Genomic DNA, 12413 nt, shown 5'->3' with positions numbered 1-12413 from the left:
CCAAGTCATGCAGGAAGCAAAGGAGATGACAAGGACCACTTGAGCACTTGGAGAACTGAACCTGTGAGAACAGGTAGAAATCCTGAGGGGAGAGGGGCCAGGAAACAGGCAGCCATCAGAGCAGGAAAGGAAGGTGGCATCTCCTTTTCCTCGCACCTGCTGATCCTGCTTTTGAATTTCTGCCTGGGACAGCATTGCTGGAGGGCACAAAGTCACTACTGACGTGCACTTTTCAGGTGGGGGGTGGTGTGAGGCATGAACCTTCCACTGATTATTTGGGGAGTTTGGCTGGCACTTCATGTGGAAGTGTCTTCCTCCCCTCACCAGGAGTCGGAAGGGCAGCGTCTGGAGGCACAGCAGCTGCTGGCACAAGGGGAAAATTTCCTGGCAGAGGTACAGAAGGAGCAAGAGAACAGGCTGCTTGAGATGACGCAGTAAATTGCCATCATGCAGCCTGGGCGAGAAAAGATAAGAACCAGAGAGAGTCAAGAGGCACAGAGTGTGAAAAGAGAGTTTGTGTGTTGTTTTGGACTCCTCTGGGCCCCTTATGGGCACTGTTTCTCTGGACACTGTCTGTCTGGGTGGCATTGTCTCTTAGCTGGCCCTTGGTAAACAGTGCTGGAGAGATTTTTGTGTCTTCAGGGAGCGGTCTGGTGAGAGGCTACCAGAGCGCAGGTTTGAGGAAGGCAGGAATGGCGCTGCAGGCCCAAAGAGAAAGGGAAGCCCAGAGCTTCCCCTCAGAAGGAGGGAGGTCCCACGGGAAGCCCCTGAAGAGCCAGGCTGGAGCTGTGGGAGAGGGCTGGCTCTCAGGCTGCTGAGGAGGTGCCTGAAGCTGCTGAGTACGTCCTGTGCATTCTTTGTCCAGTCGAGCAGTGTATTATAGTGTGTGTGCCTCAGCATGGCCTGTAACACACGTTCCTCCTCGTTTGGTGTTGGGAGAGACATTTTGGACTCCCTACAGAAGCCACTGTGGTGCTTGGATGCAGGCAGGGAGCACTTGGGGCATTCCCTTTGCCTTTGAGGGCAGCTGGCAGTGGGTGGGCTTTGCCTGAGCTTCCCTCTACAGTAAAGACAAAAGCAGGGATTGTTTTGGGAGCAGCAGATGGCTGTGACCTAGCCAATGACTCAGAGAAGGTGTGTGTGCTAGTCTGGCCACACTGATCAGAACACTTGGCTTCCTAGATTCCCTTTAGACTCCAGACTTGTCACCAGTCTTTGGAGACAAAATACTTCAGAGAAATTGATTGGCTGTAGGGCTGGTTTCATACTGCTATTGTTTCTATGACTGTTTGTACTTCTATTATTCCTTCTCCAGATCACATGGGCCCCTGCCATCTAAATCCCAACTCTAAGGGCTTTTCAAATGAAAAGGAAGGAAAGTTGCAGTGAAGCAATCGAGGAAGCAGAAGAGATGACCAGGACCACTTCAGGATTACTTCCTCCAAAGGCAGCTTGGAGCTGGACTCACAATAAAAGTCCTATACACTCCCAAGCCTGCTGGACGATTGCCTTCCTTGTCAGCCATGGAATAAGGCTCTACGTTCCCTTCTGAATTGGCCATTCTTTCTTAAAAATGGAAAGTCCCTCTAAAGGGCATTCTGGTGTGTTTTGGATTTGGCAACAATCTCCTCCATTTATCAGCTCCAACCTACACTGCCTTTGGAATGCTGTCCATTGGCTAGCTTTTTCCCCAACCATGGATTTCTGGATGAGGAAGAAAGGGCAATTGCATTTCCAGCCAAAACCCAGTGAAGAGCAGGGCAGCCAAAACATCCTGTGGAGATACAGGCTTTCAACTGGGCACATAGAGGCTTTTGGTTCCTGCTCGGTGTAGCCGGCACGTCTCCTCTGTGGACTGCTCCTGCCTCCCACGTGGCCATGGCTAATAGGTACAAGGCTCTGCAAGTGGATCGAAGAAGGTGGGCACATCTGCTGGCAGTACAGGAGAGCAGAGAGGAAACAGCCTGGCAGGACCCTGGCCAGCAAGGCAAGGCACCCGCTGGACCTGCTCTTTGTCAACAGAAAAGGACTGGTGGGTGATGGCACGCTTGGGGTTGTCTGGGGTTCAGCAATCATGACAAGTCTCTGTGCTTGGCTGGGTTTGTTCCTCTTTCTGTGCTTTCTGTTGTCCCTGTGCTCTGCGGTGTCTACCCAGGGCTGTGTAGCTGCATGGCACAGCTAAAGAGCAGGAGGGCCTCATTTGTCTGCCCTTTGATATGGCTGCTCACGGCAGCCTTTTCAATCTGCAAGCTCCATCTGGAGAGTGACTTTCCCCCTGTGTTTGGTCTCGGAGGCCAGGGCCTGTCATCTGTAGTCTCAGGTGGCATTGAGGGCTGCCCAGTGCCTCAGGCTGCTGTGACCCTACCGCAGAACAACAGGAGACAGTGGCAGGTGGTTGTTTCCAAAGTCACATCCTTCAGGGGCCGTGTGACATGTGTGTCCTTTGTCCAGCCCAGCCCCAGACCTAGGGATCAGACGCAGGCGCTGCTGCTGCTGCCACTGAAGTCAGCGAGGATTTGGTGGTTGGTTTCCATCCCAGCAGAACTGGTCACTTATGAAGCCGGCTGCTGATGGCGCCCTGCAGATCTCTGGGCTGCACGGCTGTGAGGGAGCTGTTCCTTGTTGTTTTTCTCCATCAGGGAAAGCTGTGTCAGCCAGGTGTGCGTCTACAGGGCAAACAGGGAGTGCGCAAGTCTCTTCCATCTGTGTCTGCTGAGAGTGGTGATCTTTGAGATTAAGTGGCACAAAGTCAATTGCTTGTGGTCCCTCTGTGGGTATCCATGTTAGGTAATGCTGCTAAATCTGCCTGTAGCACAGCAGGAGGGGGAAAAGCCTCTCAGCTCTGCAGGAGCGATAAGCTGCCATTGATGTGCAGAAAAACTGCATTTTGTCTTTATGAGGAAGAGAAGAACTGGCTTAGCAGCGAGAGAAGGTGGAATGGTTCTTCTGATCTTTCCTTCTGCCTCGTACGGGCAGATCTCTGTGGCTCATAGGTGTGCCCCTGACTGGCAGTAAACGGGGGAATCCCCGGAGCCATAGCCAGGTTGGGCCATGAGATGCCGGCTCCAACTGGGAGCACAGCCCTGGGTGGGCTCACCTGCAAAGTGTGGGCAGACTGTGTCTTGGAGGTCGGTGCCACAGGCAAAGTCCATCAGTTTTGCCTGTCCGGTGGCCAGGTCGAGGAGGATGTTCTCTGGTTTGATGTCCCGGTGCAGGACCCCACAGCTGCTGCAGTATTGCATGGCCTTCAGCACCAGGAGGAACAGCCCCTGCACCACCTCCTCCGACATGGAGCCCCCATGGCAGAAGGAAATCAAAGAGGTTCTAAGACTGCTCAGGGCGCTCCATCACCAACACGAAGTTGTTAGGGAGCTGACACCAATCCAAGAGCTGAACAACACCATAGAACCCAGTGGACACCTTGTCCAGCAGCTCGATCTCCACGGGCACGCGGATTCCATTGGGCTGCAAGAAGACCACAATGCCGTCAGTGGGGCTGATGCCGTGCCAGGGGTCTGGAAGCCCTCACCCAGCCCAGGATGCTCTGAGCCCTCCACTGAGCTCACGTCAGCTCTCTCCTGAGGCGTCCTGGCAGCTTCCACTCTCCCGGGCCTCAGCTTACCCCACCCATCATGTGCTGTTTTCTGCCGCTGGCCCAAGTCATTCACCAGCTCGCCCTAATGACGGATGCAATCCCGCGACACACATTTGATGGCCACCTGCGAGCCAATGGGAGCAGCGGGCTGAGCTCAGATCCCACCCTGCCCAGCCCCGCCTTCCCTCTCCTCTGCCCTCCCCCTACTCCGCCCCTTGCCAGCCCCACCACCCACCGGGGCGTTGTCCGCCAGGCACGTCCCCAAGCAGACGGTGCCCAAGGCGCCGCGGCCCTGAAGGTAACCCAGCGGAATCGCTCTTGCAGGGCCTTCCCTGCAGGCGAGGTGTGGCTGTTGGCGTTCGGGCCAGGGCTGGGAACGGTCCCCGACCTCCCCGCTACGGCCCCCCAGGCACCTCGGGCTGGGCATCCCCATCTGAACAGGGCACTGGCATCGGGCTGGGCGGCCACGCTGCCGAGTGGCAGAGCTCAGTCCGGGGAACCTGCAGCGGAGGCGGGAGTGAGGCCCTGCCGCGCGTGTCCTCCGCGGGCCCCGAGAGGAGCCACAAGCGGAGTCGGGGCCGGAGTCGTGACAGACGGAGCTGAGGGGTGGCAATGCTGCCCAAGACACAGCTACTGAGGCCTGCCCGGCAGCACCACGGGCAGTACGGCGAGGGCCACCAAGGAGAAAGCGCTGCCGACTGCTCTATGGACTCGCTCCATCATTTGAGCAATGCTGCTCCAGTCCACAGACCATGAAACAGAAAGGGAAAAATCACCCACTTGCAATAATGCCCAGAGCGTGCCGTGAAAAGATTAAAAAAAAGGACTCTTGCAAAAGTCTCCAGATCATGCAACTAAAATGGTAAAATAAGGACGCTTACATGAGTTTGGAGACTGTGCCAAAAAAGGAGGATAAAAGGACACTTGCATGAATTCTCGGACTGCACAGCAAAACAGGGGAAAAAAAGAAAAGAAGGACACCTGCACAAATCCACAGAGTGTAAGGACACCTGCATGTGTCTGCAGACCCTATGAGCACAGAGAAAAAAAAAGGATGCCTTCAGACACCCTGCTGGGCAAGAGACACCCCCTTTTTAGCTGAAGCTGTTGGCGGGAGTTTTACCAAACATATGCCATCTTTATGCCAGTTTTGTTTCAATTTGCTGCCCCAGCAAAAAACTTTTACTTACCTGTCAGACCATTAAAAACTTTGCAGGATGACACCAACAAGAATGCCCTGCCAACTGCTCTGTGGATCCACTCCACCATTTGATCAGTGCTGCTCGAGCCTGCAGGCCAGGAAACAAAGAAGGAAAAGGAACCCATTTGCCCCAGACTGTGCAAGGAAAAGGGGAAAAAGGGACACATGCAGCCATCAGCTGACTGTATAAGAAGAAGGCAAAAATAAAAGACACCTGCACATGTCTGCAGACCCTAGAATTGCAGCTGAAAATAAAAGGATGCCTGCATTTGTCCACAGACTTTATGGCATCAGGCGACAAAAAGGGCTCCTTTGACAAGGCACACACTGTCCCAAAGCAGCACAAAACCCGCTTGAAGTGCATAACCCATAGCTCAAAGGATCCAAGAGGAACGCAGAACAGGCACCAAGCCCACATACCCTGTCCTTTGGCCACCAATGCTTCTGACTAAAACCAGTTCCCTAAATTGGAATGCCTGTCATTCCCGCCCGTTCACTGCGTGGCTAACATCAACCAGCAAATTGTAGGGCTCACTGAAGGAAGAACGATTTTTTAGCGGGGAAAAGATGCCGACTAACAAATCACCCATATGTGTTTGCATGACACTGGAGCAGCGTTTATGTTGGCAATATGGCAGGGACACGTCCTCTGCACGGGGCAGTGCCCACGTCCTGTGCATGGCAGGGGGTGCCCTTGGAGCAACCCTCACACAGTGAGGGTGCACCCATGGAGGCATTTGCCCATTCTCTCCACTTCCACCAGCTCCCAAGTCAGCCCTTCTCTTGACAAACTTCTCCGTCCAACACTGAGCTCCTTGTGCCTTTGCCAAAACCCACTCCCGTTGGCTTGTGGGAAACCTGCAAGGTCAGATTCTCCATGGATGTGGGTTTGAAATCTCTGTCATGCCCACGATGGGTACGTGCTGCATAGTACTGCATTTTTCAGTCATTTGCTGCTCTCTCATTTCCGGCCTGCAGGAGCTGAGTAAATTGATCCTGGTTTTCCTGAGCTAACTTAGTCTTTTCTTTTTGGGGCCATATAGCTCACTGAACCACAAACTTCACATCTACTGCGGACAGTTGCAAGCACCAAGCAGGGCAAACGATCCAAAGTGCAGCTTCTGAAGAATTCTCCTCCGTCATTTCATTCTAGACTTCCTCATAACGTGCCTCAGTACCTCAGGTTTCCAGTCTCACGGGTAACAGGAGAAGGCCGCAGGTCAAGAACAGGAGTTCAGCCAATGGCTACAGGAAGCAGAGGAATTTGCAAGGCAGGTGAGTGCTGGAGCTGATGGAGGCCTGCCAAGCTGCCTGCTCTTGTCTTGCTGCTGAAACCCTGAACTTCAGTGCTCCTGAGAACAGCACTTGGGCCTAAATCCCACTGGAATCAGCATTTCTTAGAGGGATTGGCATTTGCTGAGGAACGGCCTACACTGCTCATCCTCTTGGCAGTTAACCCAGGCCATGTGTTAGAAAGGATGAAGCTAAGTGAGTCTGTGGAGTTTCCTGGGAGGAACAAAGCCCTGTGACAGCAAGCAGCATTCCCAGGCTGCTCTCAGGGGGAAAATCCCAGCAAGCTGATGACACCTGGATAAAGGGTGAATACAAATGTGAGCTACGTTGGCATACAATAGCAAGGTCTGGGACATGAAGGTAAGGGGCAAATAGTGTCATTGATGCCTTTGCTCAGGTGTTCCATATCAATTTAACTGAAAATGTCAGTGGTAAGTCTATCATCTTATTACATTAGAAAAAAAACAATAACAAAATGACTTTAACTTCTGTGGCTGCTTTGTCTCCAGGTTCAAACGTTGTTAGGTTTGAATTCTGATGCCTGTTGGAAAAGTGAATAGAATTAGCAGAATTAATGCATTGTTTAGTTATTTTTTGGTTTGTGCTTGTTTTGAAGTATTAGCAGATGCTGCGGTGTGTCTAAAGTAGTGTTAAATTCATATGAACTGAGTGGTGGGATGAAGTCAGAAAACAAATTCTGTCTGGCCTGGATTTTAAAAATCATGTAAGCCACATTCACAGCACCTTTAGGTGAAAAAGAAAGAATGTTTTTCTTTGGTTTGCTGGTTTATTTGTTCATTTACTTATTCATTTGTAATTCTCAGCTGATAATAGGCACAGTGAAACCAGTGCAACTGCACTAATGATTGCTTCAGGGAGAGGCTTTTTGAGTCAAGTAGAGCAGCTGATCAGTATGGGAGCAAGTATCCACTGCAAATCCTCTAATGGCTGGTAAAAAACAAACAGGCAAACCAAAGCATAGATTTGTCAGTATACAAATGAGAAAGAATTTTCTTTAACATTTAAACTAATTGCTAACTTAACAGACTACTGTAAGCAATAGTAAATTTTGACATTCGAAACATATTTGAACTTCTGTTTATCACATTGTATTCCTGAAATTATAAATTGAATTCAGAGTCTTAGGCTGTGTGTCTTTTGAAGCGAGAAGTTCAAAAAGGATTTCTGTGTACTCTTTCAGGATGGCTGTGGACTGGGCTAAGCACTTGGGAGAGACAGAGGTGGTTGACTTGTGGGAATCCTACAGGTAAGCTAAAACAACTTTGTAGAAACAGCTGAAGGGAAATGTTGAAGGGAAATTTGCATTTTGGCTTCTAATCAGAACAATTTTTAGCTTTTTGTGCCTTTAAGTCTGACCTAAATAGCAGGATTTATTTGAGACCAGGAATGTTTCAAAACCATGCTTTTTAAAAAACTGGTGTGTGTAGTCAGTGTATTTCTTTGATTATGTTTGATTATTGATTTGCACTTGATTATATGCAAATCCTAGGATAAGTATAGTTACAGTGGTATAGACTTCTTTCATATTATTTTTTTTTTTATCATTTTGATGTGGGCATTGCTATCATGATTATATGTCTAGGCAGGAAATGAGTCTAGTGACTTAGATAAATAGAGATAATGATTCTACTATGTACCATTTTAATTTCAGATGCTTATTTAGGAAACAAACCTGTTGTGTTTTTGTCTATACATTGTTGTCTATACATAGTAGCCATATGAAAGAAATTCAGTAGAAGTGACATTTATACTAGGTCATTCAAGAATTGGTTTCTGATTAACGTACAGTTACAGTTCAGTTGTCATTTTGCAGAGACTAGTATTTTTAGAACACTTTTTAGTGTAGTTTCCACTTGCATAGTACCTACTTATGGGAGGAAAACATTTGGGAAAACATTGCTTTGAAATACTTTTTATTTAACAGGTAAACAAGTAGTGTCTTTATACTTTGAGTTCTGACACTTTGCTTATGGCTGTGTTTCAATAAAGAGTAAGAACTGAAAGTTATGCTAAAAATTGAAGTTTCATGCTTTGTTGGATTGCACTTAAACCAGTGAACAGTAAGAGTATTTTGGAGGTGCTGTTCTGCTACACTTGAAAATTAAAATTGGAAAGGAGTAGTCTTGTTGGTGTTGATCTAAGCTTAGTTGGTGGCTGAATGCAAACCTGAAACAAACAGCCTTGATTCTGGTCTGGTCTGTGCATTTTGCTATTTGCTTCAGCAGGTTTTGGAAATCTGGATGAAAGCTCCCTGGTCTGAGCAAGTGCTAGTGAGCTTAGCGCAGAGGACAGAGAACTACTGACAGCTTATCATCACAGTTTTGATGAAAAGGTGGATCTGGACCTCATTATGCACTCACTTCATAACATCTGTCATAGTTGTGAGACCGGTAAGTATAAACACACACTCCCAGCCAATGATTGTACTTTGAGCCTTTGATGAATCCTGCCCTTCTTTTGGAAACACTACATAGGTAAAACCTTCCAAATGCTACTCTGCACAGTACTGATGGATATTTTAAGCGAATTTGCTGCTTAACTCTGCAAACCTGCTTCTCTTTCAGGAGCGATTTTAATATTTCTTCCTGGATATGATGAGATAGCTTGAGGGACCGCATTCTTTTTGATGACAGGAGATTTGCTGACCATGCGCACAGGTAAAGCCTCTATGGTTGAGGTTTTCACTGTGTCTTTCAAAAACACTTAAATGTGCATTAGATATCAGGTTTTCATGCTTCATTCAAATACTCCGACTTTGGATCAGAAGAAAGTCACCTCCTGCTGTGTGCAAGATAGTACGATTTAGAGGACTTTGTCAGATATTGTATTAATCTCTTTTGTCTTTGCTTTTAACTATAGTTCTGGTTGTTTTAATTGCAGATTCTTTCTACAAATACAGCAGAAACCAGCATAACAGTCAATGATGTGGTATTTGTTATTGGCTCAGGCAAGGTGAAAGAGGTATGACTGGTTAAAACCTTCTGTGACAAGTAAACTTCCTAGTGTTATTCTAACATATGTAATAGGTAAATTTTAGAGTACTATTTTCTTATAGTAGGCTGACAGCTAGTGCATGTCAAGTAACAAAGATCACAGAAGTTTTGACATTCTTTTTATGACAAATACTGTAAAAAATTAGCTGTTAATAAACCTTGTAAAAGCTATTGTAGATTGAAATGTTGATGCATTTTACAGTTTCTGTTAGGTGTTTTAAAATGAGTCCATCTGTTTAGACTGCCATATTCCTGAGACTTAAGAGAGCACTGGGAATTCCCTTTGTCCTACTGTTGTGTCAAGTCGAAATCAAATCCATTAAGTTTTTAAGTATTGCTTATGTTGTGTTGAATGCCCATTCCCAAATGACGTGTGAAGGAAAGGAGAGATAGTATGATGAGGCAGTTTAAGACCTATGTCTTTGAAAATGAAGTTGGATTTCATAGGGCAGATACATGCCAAATTTCTAAAGTTCCTGTCTTTTTCTGTGACTTTGCATCAAATGTAAGAAAATAAGGATGTGTTTTCTAAGTGAGACAAAGAAAGAAGACCTTAATCAACACAAGAACATGTTTTTTCCTGGTTTGTGATAATTCAAAATACAGTCCATCTATTTTATTGACTCAAAATTACCTACTGAGACTACAAAGAAAACTTCAAGTTAGGAAACCGTAGCACAAAGATAATGCAAAACGTGTATTATAAATTCAATTGAAAGGAGGTACTTCAGGGCATACCTCTGTGCCAGAAGCTGCTGGTGTTTGTTAAAATTATTTTTTCTATTTTTTAAAGAATTTCTGTTAAAAGCTTATTAATAACTTCTTTATTTCATGTATCATGGTTAATCATGGTTTTATGTTCCTTGCTCTGCTTTTATAGAAGTCTTTTGATGCACTGAGTTGTGTTACAATGCTGAAAATGGTGTGGATTTCAAAAGCCAGTGCTATCTAGAGAAAAGGCAGGTGATAAATGCTTGAGATTTGTTTTTATTTTGCACATTTCAGCCGTCCTGTATGTTAAGAGTGAAGTGCAAACCCATAGCAGCCAACTATTCCCCAGCCAAAACAACTGGGTAATATTTCTAGGCTAGTCCAGTATCATCTTGAACAATGGCTAATACTTCTTCTCTGCAGTAAATAAAGAGTCAGCATGTATTTTCTTGGAGTAATTTCCCAAGATACAGAAAAGCGGCCCTCAAGAATGTCCCAGAACTTACATTAGGTCCAGGTTGTTGTTCCCCCATGAACTGAATTGCTCTTTCTGCCACGTAGCACCAGCATGCAAAGTTGTTTGTCCGTGGGTAAAGGACTGCCTGCTGCTAGTTTTTAATCGATACCCTGGCGTCCCTTCTTTAGAAGTGACACTGAGCAGTGATTCCTTATTGACCATCTCCAAAGTACTCATAGATATTCAGACTTTGCATATTCATCAGGATGCTCAGGATCATACTCCTGTCAGCGCTGTGAGGGCTGAGAAGTTACATGTGTAGATAGCAGCAACTGCCTGTAATGTTGTCATTATCCTCCAGGTTTCTGAGCATGAACTGTGAGCATTTGCTCTCTCTGTTCCTTCGTTCACACATGTTAGGGTCTTCATTCTACCATTTACATCTAGACTTCCATTTACCCTTTCCACTTTACCCGAGCTTTGTGGATGCCAGGGAGTATGATATTGCCGCTTTGTTCCTACTTCTTTAATTATTTTGGAGGCAAAGTGTGGCCCTCTGTCTGAGTCTATTACTTCTGCTAGTCCGTAGCAGGGGATTATCTCTTCTAATAGTATTTTTACTACTGTTTGTGTAGTTGGAGGTAGGGAATGCCTCTACAAAGTGAGTCAAGTGATCTATTATCACCAATAAGTGTTTATACCTTCCTACTTTAGGCAAATCAGTAAAATCAATTTGAATGTGGGAAAACGCTCTATGTGCCAATTCCCGTCTCCCCATTTCCCTTTGTCTCCATTGCCTCTTGTTGACCCCTTGACAGGTTAGGCATTGTTGTGTTATTTGTTTAGCTAAGGTGTGCATCCCCATACAAGTGCATTTAATTGCAATTTGGTCTATTAATGCCTGGGTACCCCAATGTGTTTTTGTGTGAATTGCTTCCAGGATTTTTCAAGCCACTGACTTTGGGAGTACCTCACGGCCATCTGGTAATTCTTTTCTATTTCCCTTCTCTATGATCCCCATTTCTCTTAGTTTTTCCTGCTCCTTTTCGGTGAACACCAATATCTGGATTGGTCCGTGTAGTATACAATACTTCTTGTTGGGATTCTCGCAAGCACAATTTATTCCACACATCCCAAAATCTTTCCAACAGTCATGACAACGTTTGCCCTCTAAATCAGCTGCACAATCGGGGCAGTCTTCCCTAACCCTTTTGGTAATGACAGTTTCTTTTAACGCTCTAAGAGCCGCATTTTTGGCCTCTTGATCAGCGACATTGTTTCCCCTTATTTGGTTACATATCCCCCTCGGGTGGCCTTTTACATGAACTACAGCGATTCCTTCAGGCAACCTTAAAGCTCTCAGTACTCTCCTAATTAAAGCCTCACGAATTAATCCCTTTCCCTGTGAATTAATCAAGCCCCTTTCTTCCCATATCTTTCCAAATGTATGTATTACCCTTTCCAAATGTCTGTATTATAAGCATATTTTGAGTCTGTATAAATGGTTCCAACCTTTCCTTTTAACAGCCATAAGGCCCGTAATACTGCATATAACTCACAAGCCTGTGCCGACCACCCTGAGCTTAATGGCCCTGATTCTATTACCTTCAAGGTTTTTCCATCAATTACAGCGTAACCTGATTTTCTTTTTCCATCTATTACTCGAGACGATCCATCCACAAATAATTTCTCGCAATCTTCTAGTTCTTCTTCCTCCAAATCAGGCCTTATCTTTGTCTGTTCTTCAAGAACTTTTAGGCAATCGTGTGTCAAGTTTTTGCTAGGTTCTCCGTACAGAAATTGAGTAGGGTTTTGGAGGGAAGTGGTTTCTAAGCTTAATTTTGGTGAAGAAATCAGGATTCCCTCATATTTTAGGAGCCTAGCATCTGTGATCCATTTCTCTGCTTTTTGCTGTAACACTCCTCGAATGTTGTGGGGAGATAGTACATGTAATTCCCCTCCAAAGGTTATTTTTACTGTTTCCTCTACTAACAGTGCTGCTGCAACTATTGTTTGTAAACAAGTGGGCCAACCCCCAGATACTGGGTCTAGCAGTTTTGATAAAGAAGCCACTGGTTTTTTTCCTCCCTGCCCAATCTTGAGCTAATACTCCGTATGCTGTTCCATCCTCAATGTTTACAG

The 12413-nt window shown here is 46.1% G+C and overlaps 1 long non-coding RNA gene across 1 annotated transcript; it reads left to right on the top strand.

Moving 5' to 3' along the window:
* Positions 1 to 8097: 8097 nt before the first annotated feature.
* Positions 8098 to 9146, top strand: LOC128821683 (uncharacterized). Its single transcript, XR_008441210.1, has 3 exons — positions 8098 to 8500; positions 8675 to 8767; positions 8991 to 9146. It is a non-coding gene; the product is annotated as an uncharacterized LOC128821683 (long non-coding RNA).
* Positions 9147 to 12413: the final 3267 nt, after the last annotated feature.

Source organism: Vidua macroura, chromosome Z (genome assembly GCF_024509145.1).
Source record: "Vidua macroura isolate BioBank_ID:100142 chromosome Z, ASM2450914v1, whole genome shotgun sequence".
In the NCBI taxonomy this organism is placed as follows: Eukaryota; Metazoa; Chordata; class Aves; order Passeriformes; family Viduidae; genus Vidua; species Vidua macroura.
The sequence above is the reverse complement of the archived record's forward strand: the minus strand, read 5'-3'. Positions and strand labels throughout refer to the sequence as shown.